Source organism: Gossypium hirsutum, chromosome D13 (genome assembly GCF_007990345.1).
Source record: "Gossypium hirsutum isolate 1008001.06 chromosome D13, Gossypium_hirsutum_v2.1, whole genome shotgun sequence".
NCBI classification, from domain to species: domain Eukaryota; kingdom Viridiplantae; phylum Streptophyta; class Magnoliopsida; order Malvales; family Malvaceae; genus Gossypium; species Gossypium hirsutum.
The window spans coordinates 54,267,731-54,278,547 of NC_053449.1; the positions used below are offsets into that span (position 1 = coordinate 54,267,731).

A 10,817-nucleotide genomic window follows, 5' to 3' on the forward strand; every position below is an offset into this window, starting at 1 on the left:
TATTTTTTTCGGTTACTATGTTTAGTTCAATTTCTCTTTGATTTCAATGTATAACTCAATGTGGAACCATTCCACTCAGCCTAATCTTGAACCGAAGAGAATTTTGAGATAAGCCTGTCAAGAAATGCAAAACAATCCACCTGTGGTAACTGACTTACCTCAGGAAAATCCTTTGTTTGATGAACCACCAAAACCACCATCATAATTCCAAAAAGAGCCATTGATGGCTTGACAAGAGTGAACCTTGCACTACCCACCTTAGATGCTGTCGGAGGCAGTATCGAAAGGCTGACGATCAATGCCAATAATTTCGAGACTAAGATGGCTACTATCCAAATGGTATAAAATAATTTACAATTTTGGGACAATATGATGGAAGACTCGAATAAACATTTAAAGCGATTTGCAACTCTGTGACATGTTTAAGTACAACGAGGTTACCAATAAAGCAATTCATCTTCAATTATTCCCCTTTTTGATATGTGATAATGTGTATGAATGGTTAGATTCACAAGAGCTTGGTTCTATCACGACGTAGGATGAATTAGCGAGAAAATTTTTACATAAGTTTTTCCCCATTAGTTGAACCATCCAATTGAGGTGTGACATTGCCAACTTCAAACAATTTGAAGGCAAAAACTCGTACGAAGTGTGGGAACAATTCAAATTGTTGCTAAGGAAGTGCCTACATCATGGCATGCAAGAGTGGCTGCAATTACAAATTTTCTACAATGGATTGGATCGTAGTTTGAGAGTCGAATTAGATGGCGCGTCTGGTGGGGCCTTCATGGACAATACATATAAGCGAGCCTGCCAATTGATTGAGGACATGGCTATGAACTTGTATATTTGGCCCAACGAGCGCTTCTCATATAATCGAAAGCCATCAACGACTAAAGTGGTCGAAAAGGATGACAAGTATCAACAAATTTTAGAAAAACTACATTGTCTAGAGACCACTGTTAAGCAGTCTATGAATGATGTCACTCGAAGCTACACGTCGTACTCTGAAACCCAATCGGAAGAAGTGAATTATTTGGGCAATAGGGGTGGAAATCCCTATTTAAACACGTATAATCCCAATTGGAAAGACCACCCGAATCTAAAGTAGGGAGGCAACCACGATAGCGGAAACCCAACTCTAAACTGATAAAATCCTCCATATTAAACCCAGCTCTAAACCGATAAAATCCTTCATATCAACCCCTACATATGCAAAGGTCTCAAGAGAGATCCATGAGTAACGACCATGTTTGTTGTGGTCAACGATTGGACTGGATTGGAAGTGAGAGGCAACTTATGAGATCCGAGGTGTTTGCTATTCGAGAGTAAGTTACCAAAGGAACTTTGGGCTGAAGCAGTGAACATATTAGTCTATTTGCTGAACAGACTACCAACCAAGGCTATAGAAGAAAAGACTCCATTCAAAGCATAGTTTGGAAATAAACCCTCTGTTTCTTACTTAAAATTTTTTGGCTATGTTTGTTTTGCTCATATGCCACAGGTGAAATGGAGCAAGTTAGAGAGGAGGTCGCAGCCATGTATCTTCCTTGGGTATAGCAACAATAGGAAGGGCTATAAAATTTATGATCCTTTGTCCAAGAAAATTTTGGTGAGCAAGGATGCTGTGTTCGATGAAGGTAGAACATGGAACTGGGACGCTATTGAAGCTAAACAAAGAATATGTGAATTGGGTTAGCAAAATCATGATGATGATGGTGAGCTGGGATCGTAGTTTGGCGATAAGCTAACTAAAGCAGACTTCGATGATACTCTAGTAAGAGGCACACGATCCATTAATGAGATCTATCAACGAGCTGACGTACCATTACTAGAACCTACAAGCTTTGTAGAGGCTGACCATTCTGTTTCTTTTTATTTTCTTTAATAAAATTCTGTTAGAAAAATGCAGCAGCAACAATGAACAACAAAGAGCATAAGCTCATGAAAAACAGGAAGCAAAACAAAACAAAAGAACAAAATGAAAATCCAAAGAGAAGTAGCAAGTAACCGAATGAGAAAAGTCACAGCTTTCATTTCCATTTCAAAATATAAAGGGGTTACAAAAATAATAATAATAATAAGTAAGTTACCTAAACTGTAACTGCTCCTACCAAATTTGGCAAGTTGCCAACTAAAATATTACAAAAGAAAAGCTGAAAAAATTCAGCTGTTACATCCATCAATTTCAAATCTAAAAATACTAGCTTTAGATATCAAGCAACTTACCAACTTGTTAACATCACAAAAAATACAAAATTTAAACAAAAGAAAGTAGCTTCTGGTTCAATCTTCAAACAGACATGCTGCTACTGGAAGTTTGTTGCATTGCAGGCCAATGCTCAACACTCCTCCTTGGACTGTAGGCAACAAACACCGATTGAATCCCTTAGAAATTCAAACCTGATTGTGCCAAGAGGCTTTGTCGAAATGTCAGCCAATTGATCTTGTGAGCTGCAATGTGTTAGACACACTTCTTTGGATTGAACAACTTCTCGAACAAAGTAAAACTTGAGCTTAAAATGTTTGGTTTTTCCATAAAAAACAGGATTTTTGGAGACGGCAACTGCTGACTGGTTATCCACCATAATTTTAGTTGGCTCAAGCTGTTCTTCATTCAAATCATATAGCAACTTCCTAAGCCAAATGGCTTGATTCACTGCTGCAGCTGCTGCTATGTATTCGGCTTCAGCAGTAGACTGAGCAACAGTTTGTTGCTTCTTTGAACTCCAACTAAAAACTCTCGAACCAAGTGTAAAGAAGTAGCCTGAAGTACTTCTCATATCATCAACTGATCCACCCCAGTCACTATCTGAGTAGCCAGTTAATTTCAGCTCACTTCCTTTCTTGAACATTACACCAAACTTCAAAGTACCTTTGAAATACCTGAGTATTCTCTTTGCTGCTTTCAAATGAGTTGTATTGCAGCTATGCATGAATCTAGACAATAGACTTACTGAATGCATAAGATCAGGTCTGGTTGCTGTCAAGTAAAGTAAACAACCAATCAAGCTTCTATACTCCTTTTCATCTACCTTTTCTTCATTTCCAAAGCTGTTTAGTTTCTCTCCCACAACTAATGGTGTGCTCACTGGTTTGCAGTTTTCCATATGAAACTTAGTGAGAATTTTCAAGGCAAATGCATGCTGGCTGATAAAAATGCCTTGATCAGACTGGTCTACTTCCATACCAATGAAGTAAGTCATGATTCCCAAGTCTGTCATGTCAAACATGTCTTGCATATTCTTCTTGAACTCCTAAATCAAATCGACCCTGCTTCCAGTCACTAATAGATCATCCACATATATTGAGACAATCAGCAAAGTCTCATCTTTGGACTTCTTTATAAACAAAGTTGGCTCACTCAAACTTTTCTCAAAATTGAGCCTAGACAGGTAAGCATCTATCCTGTCATACCAGGCTCGAGGAGCCTGTTTTAGTCCATAGAGTGCCTTCTTCAGCTTGTAAACCTTGTCCTCCTTTCCTTGAACTTTAAATCCATCAGGCTGTTCAACATAAATTTCCTCTTTAAGGAAGCCATTCAGGAAAGCTGACTTGACATCAAGCTGATGGACCTTCCACTGTTTTTGTGCAGCCAAAGCAAACAGGAGCTTTATGGTGTCCAGCCTTGCTACTGGAGCAAATGTCTCCTCAAAATCAATGCCAAACTGTTGATTGTACCCTTTCACCACAAGCCTTGCCTTGTGTTTGTTCAAAGAGCCATCAGCATTGAATTTGGTCCTGAAAACCCACTTGACACCTATGACCTTCTTCTGATCAGGTCTGTCTACCAGATCCCAAGTGTCATTCTTATGGATCATGTCGATTTCAGCCTCTATAGCCTTCTTCCAGCTCTTGCTTCGTGCAGCTTCTTCATAGCTTGAAGGCTCAACAATGGCCACATTGCATCTTTGGTAGATATCAGCAATAGACCTGGTCCCTCTCACAGGAGCATCATCTACATTGGCATTACTGACTTCATTTTCTGCCAATTCCAGATTGCTGTCAATCTGCTCTTCTTCAAACTGACTTGTGTTAGAGCCATCTAGACTCCAAAACCTTCCTTCATCGAATTTGACATCCTGCTTACCAAAATCTTCTTGGTTGAAGGATCAAATACTCTGTAGCCCTTCTTGCAGCTACTGTAGCCAACAAATATACCAGGAACTGACCTCTTCTCGAGCTTGGTTCTTCTTTCTGCAGGGACAAGTACAAAACACATGCAACCAAACACTTTTAAATGGGAAACAGTTGGTTTAAGATCATACCATGCTTCAAAAGGAGTTTTATCATTCACAGCATGTGTTGGCAGCCTATTGAGCAGGTACACTGAGGTGTTGACACCTTCAGCCCAAAAAATGCTTGGAAGCTTGCTTTGAAACAACAAACACCTGGTCATGTTCATCACTGTTCTGTTCTTCCTCTCACACACTCCATTTTGCTGAGGAGTGTACACTGTGGTTAACTGATGTGAATCCCAGCCTGCTCACATAGCTTCTGAAATCTTTCAGACAAGTATTCAGAACCATTGTCTGTCCTCAAGGCCTTAATCCTGCAGCCTGTTTGATTTTCTGCCAATGCCTTGAACTTTCCAAAAACTTCAAACACTTCTGACTTCTGTTTCATGAAATAAACCCAGCAAAATCTGGTCAGATCATCAATAAACAGTATAAAATACTTACTGCCATTCAGTGAAGGGGTCTTCATTGGTCCACAGACATCTGAGTGCACCAACTCAAGTCTTTTTCGAGCCCTCCATGCCTGGTTAGCTGAAAAGGGCAACCTGGCTTGTTTGCCAAGTTGACACACCTCACAAACACCTTCACTTGCACTAACCTTCACCATGTCCTCTGTCATGTTCATTTTGTGCAGCAAATCAAGTGATTTGAGGTTAACATGGCCAAACCTCTTGTGCCAAAGATCAGTATTGTCAACTGAGCTTGTATAGGCACTTTTCTCAAGCTGACTCACATCCAGCATAAAACATTTGTCTCCTATAGGTGCTGAGACAATCTCCCTACCATGAGCATCACTTATAACACAAGAATCATTCTTGAAAACTAGTGAAAAGCCTTTCTTGACTAGCTGGCCTACACTGAGTAAATTTTGGTCTATTTCTGGCACATAGAGCACATCAGAAATGATTTTGTTACCTGAACCAGTGTGAATCACCACATCACCTCTGCCTTTTGCTTCAATCAAGTTGCCATTTCCTATCCTGACCTTCGAGACATAGCTCCTGTCAAGGTTCTTGAAAAGGCTCTCATCTGCAGCCATGTGGTGTGAGCAGCCACTATCCACAAGCCAACTGCTCTTACCGTTAGCTGCAAAACATGAAGCTGTAAATACATGCTCCTCCTGAGCTTGGACATCTTCGGCAGACTTGGCTTGTACTGGTTGTGCTTGTGCCTTCTCATGACTTCTACAGATTTTCTCATGATGGCCATACTTCTTATAGCTTTTGCACTGTATGTCTGGTCTGGTCCAGCAAAATTTTTCCAGGTGATTGGTCTTCTTGCAGTGAATGCATGGTGGAAACCTCCTTCTGCCAGCATCTTTCTTTGATCTTTCCCTCTTTTCAAACCAAGGCTTCTTAGCTTTCTGACTTGATCTGGATCCTTCTCTGACCTTTGCTTGAAAAGCACCTTCAGGACTTTCCTCCTGCCTACTTGCTCTTCTCTGCTCAAGTGCATAGAGTGAGTTAACTAACTCAGACAAAGAAATGGTTGTGAGATCTCTCGAGTCCTCCAATGAGGAGATTTTTGACTCAAACCTTTCAGGTAATGTGGTAATAACCTTCTCAACAACCCTGCTGTCACTGAAATCTTCTCCAAGGAGTCTAATATTATTGACAGTAGCCATAATCCTATCAGAATATTGCTTGATAGTTTCTGACTCCTTCATCTTTAAATTTTCAAATTCCCTTCTCAGGTTGATGACTTGTTGATGCATGGTCTTGTCTGATCCCATAAATTCCTCTTTCAGCCTATCCCATGCCTGCTTGGGAGAGTCACAGGCCATGATACGAGTGAAAATAACATCAGACACTCCATTCTGTAGGCAAGCCATGGCTTTATGCTTCTTGGCTCGCTCCTCACCATGCTGCCTGATCTGAGCAATGGTTAGATTTGCTCTCAATAGTGATGGCTCGACATCATTTTCAACTGCACTCCACAAATCAAGTGCTTGGAGGTAAGTTTTCATTTTAACTACCCAAATGTGGTAGTTTTCTCCAGCAAAAATTGGTGGTGGAAGAGGTGCAAAGCTCATGTTGCTGAAACTGGTTTGACAAACACGATTTTTTGAGTTTATTTTGAAACAAAAAAAAAACTTAAACAACAGAGGTCCTCAAAGACAAGAGGCTCTAATTACCATTTGTTAGAAAAAGGCAGCAGCAACAATGAACAACAAAGAGCATAAGCTCTTGAAAAACAGGAAGCAAAACAAAACAAAAGAACAAAATGAAAATCCAAAGAGAAGCAGCAAGTAATCGAATGAGAAAAGTCATAGCTTTCATTTCCATTTCAAAATATAAAGGGGTTACAAAAAAAAAAAAATAAGTAAGTTACCTAAACTGTAACTGCTCCTACCAAATTTGGCAAGTTGCCAACTAAAATATTACAAAAGAAAAGCTGAAAAAATTCAGCTGTTACATCCATCAATTTAAAATCTAAAAATACTAGCTTTAGATATCAAGCAACTTGCCAACTTGTTAACATCACAAAAAATACAAAATTTAAACAAAAGAAAGTAGCTTCTGGTTCAATCTTCAAACAGACATGCTGCTGCTGGAAGTTTGTTGCATTGCAGGCCAATGCTCAACAAATTCTTCTTTTTTGTTTTCTTTTATTGTTTTTATGAATTAGTTTAATCTGGATTTAGGTAGATAGTCAATTTGGTAGAAAGTTGTGAGGTTTGAACTCATATCTAAAAATCTTCATGCCGATAGTTATTATTTCTCTAATTTAGAAGATAGACATCATTGTCTCACAAAGTTATTTTGACACCAAAGCAAAAAGTGCTCCTTGATTCAGTGTTAATAAGCATATAATTGGAAGAACCAATACGATCATCTGTCATATTCGGTCTACCGAAGGACACATTGGTGTGTCCAATTAAGTGATTGCTTCGATCCATCAAGGGAAATAGCAATAGGATTTAAACGACCTGCACGGTTTAGACCGTTGGTCCAAGTTGGACCCTTCTAGCTTTGCAAGGCTACCGGAGAACTAAATCGTAGATGCATGTTTCATGGTTGTTCGTTTGGTAAGAATTAGTTGTTGGGCATTCTCGTAATTAATTTACACATGAAAGGGTTGGTGGTTTGATGCGTCCTCGATCACTATAATTAACTTATCGGTTGAAGGAGAATATTTGCTATCAAGGATCAGTTCGAAACTAGAGTAACAAATAAACCCTAAAGCTAGAATTTCATCATATCTGTTTATTCAATTCAATTTTATTTTTGTTTATTTTTACTATTATTTTTATTTTAATTAATTTTACGTTTATTAGATTAAATTCTCCTTTTTATTATCCCAATCTCTGTAGAATCCACTCTACTCCATATATTACAATTTATTTACTGTTTAGGTGTACGGATATTATTTTTTATGGATTTGACATCCATAAAAATTTCTTAGTGAGTTATACTTACCACCAAGTTCTAAATAGTTTGCAATCTCTAAGTTGACATGTGCAGTGATTAATGTTTCGAAAAATATTTGGAGCTTTCTATGGTAACTTAAACTCGTGATCATCTTTCTTTGGAAAATCCATAACAAAGTCCTTCCATGCAAATCTGAGATAAAAAGAGAATTAATTCTATTGATTTCGGGTGTGCTCTCTGCTACGGTAAGGAAGAGGACATAAATAATCTGTTTTGGGAATGTGAACTTGCTAGAGTAGTTTGATTTAGAGACATAAGCACAAATTCAAATTCAGTAAGAGATTGGATCATCCAGAAGATGAAATTGGCACTAGCTAGCGGATGAAAATACCATGAAAGATGAGATTATAGGATTGGCCATATTATCCTATAGAAAATTTGGGTACACAAAAATAAAATAATCTTTAAAGGAATCAACCCTAGTCCGATTGCAGAAATCAAAGAAGTTGAGGAATACATTACGATGACTAGGAAAGTTCAATTGGAATGAAGCTCCGTCAAACCGGAAAATTATGTATGTTTCGATATAAGAACTCATTATAATTAATTTAATATTTCTTTTACAAAAATTGTGTATTTTATCTTATTTATTATGAAATTATATATTTTACAATTAAGTAATTTCTGCACATTGTTATTTATAATTAATTATTTTGATTAGTTAATAATTTATGAATGAAACTTATATATCATAAACACCAAATAATTATTATATTACTTAAATAAAATTTTAGTCAATGACTTATTTGAATATATAATAATTTTATAACATTTTTGCATTTGGAAATAAAGATACAATTATATTAAACGAAGTGGGCCATAAATTTATAATTTATTTCATTTTATTAAATATAGTCGATGTCGATTGCTATTTTTAAATATTTACATTGTTGGACTGATTGTTTAAAAATATATATACACATGAGTTGAAACTAGTTCTAAAAATATTTAAATATTGTATATCACAAGCCTTTTTATTTAGTTTTAAAATAGTATCGACCATTTGAATTGTAAGTTAGCTAATCTTTGAAATACACAAGTTGGCAGAGTTTGCATCAGCAGCTACAATCTTTATCTTCTCATACAAATTCCTCAAAACCGGGAATTGATTCACAACTTGAATCTTCTTATGCTTTCTTCGATAATACCAATGGAGCTGTTTCCTTTTCCCTCCTTGCTAATCTTGCTTTCCTCCTTCCTCTTCTTGTCAGTCGTAGTTAAAATAGTAAGGAAAATGAAAATCATAGACTCAAACAAGAAGCTGCCACCAGGGCCATGGAAATTACCCTTTATAGGCAACCTACATCAGCTACTTGGCTCACTACCTCTCGAATTCTCAGAGATTTGGCCAATCAACATGGACCCTTAATGCACCTACAGCTTGGTGAAATTTCCACCATCATTGTTTCATCACCGGAAATTGTATCTTCGCTGATAGACCTTATTCGATTGCTGGAAATGTGATTTCTTATGATTCCAGGGACATTGCCATGGCACCATATGGCAACTACTGGAGACAAGTACGAAAAATCTGCACTGTGGAGCTTTTAACAGCAAAAAGAGTGCAATCCTTTGAATCAATCAGACAAGAGGAAGTTTCAGGTCTTGTGAAATATATATCTTCAAACCAAGGGTCACCAATCAATCTTACCAAGAAGATATTTTCCTTGACATATGGGATCACATCAAGTGCAGCGTTCGGTAAAATATGCAAGGACAAAGACTCTTACTCAGTAGTTGTGGAAGAAATAATAAAGTTGGCTTCTGGATTCAGTCTAGCAGATTTGTACCCATCGTTTAGAGTACTTGAGTTAATTAGTGGATTGAGACAGAAAGCCGAGGCTCAGCTTCAGAAGAGTGATGAGATACTTCAGAGCATCATTAATGAACACAGAGCCAATCTGGAGAGTGGAAGAATAGGTGAAGGAGAAGCCAAGGATGACCTGGTTACTGTTCTTTTAAAGACTCAGCAACTTGCTGATCTTGAATTTCCCCTTACTGACAAGGAAATCAAAGCAATCATTTGGGTTAGTTACGATTTTTTTTGTGCAATCGGAGAGTAGATTTACTTATTAGCTCCTTATATTTTTATTAGAATCTTCATATTACAATATTTATATAACCTTTCACAAATTCGGAGCTTATGCCTCTTGCTTTAATCATTCAGAATATCTTCGGCGCGGGGGGCGAAACGTCGTCAACAAGTGTAGATTGGGCAATGTCAGAAATGGTGAGAAATCCAAAGGTGCTAAAAAAGGCACAAAAAGAAGTAAGGCAGGTCTGTCATGGAAAAAGAGACGTGGCTGAAGCAAGTCTCAGGGAATTAAAATATTTAGCATTAGTTATCAAAGAAACCATGAGGTTACACCCTCCTTTTCCTCTGTTACTTCCAAGAGAAAGTCGAGAGAACTGTGAAATCAATGGCTACCAAGTTCCTTCTAGGACTAAACTCATAATCAATGCATGGGCTATGGGAAGAGATCCCAGGTACTGGAGTGAAGCCGAGACATTTTATCCTGAAAGGTTCCTCAATAGTTCCATTGATTTCAAAGGAACAGATTTGGAGTATATCCCATTTGGGGCAGGAAGAAGAATATGCCCAGGCATATCATTTGCACTTCCTAACATTGAGTTGCCTCTTGCAAAATTGCTTTTCCATTTTGATTGGGAGCTTCCTAGTGGACTAAGCCATGAAGATTTGGATATGACTGGAACATTTGGTGTGACTGCAAGAAGGAAAGATGATTTAATTTTAATTCCAACCAGTCATGCTAATTTTTCTGTTAAATGACATTTTTCTTCCTACTCTTTACTATTATACAAATAATTTGTGCTTTATGTTTTGGTCTTGAAAGCTCAAACAAGTGAATCAAATTTCCTCTAAAATTTTATGCTGTACTTTTATCTTTAGAAAAGATTATATAAAATAGAGTTTTTGAGTAAAAAAAAAAGTGATTCTTAATTTTGAGTTATTTCAAAGTATGTCTTATATTTTCAATTAAGAATTGACACAAACAATAAATTTATTTAAGTAAAAGTTTTATAAAGATATGGAAATAAATCAACATTTAATCAAATCATTAAACATAATTGAAAGAGTATTTTATTTTTAAGAAAAATTGCATTGTATTCTAATTTATAACCTTGA

The 10,817-nt window shown here is 37.1% G+C and overlaps 1 pseudogene; it reads left to right on the top strand.

Moving 5' to 3' along the window:
* The first annotated feature begins 8,704 nt into the window (after positions 1-8,704).
* On the top strand, positions 8,705-10,609 carry LOC107919658 (premnaspirodiene oxygenase-like; annotated as a pseudogene).
* Positions 10,610-10,817: the final 208 nt, after the last annotated feature.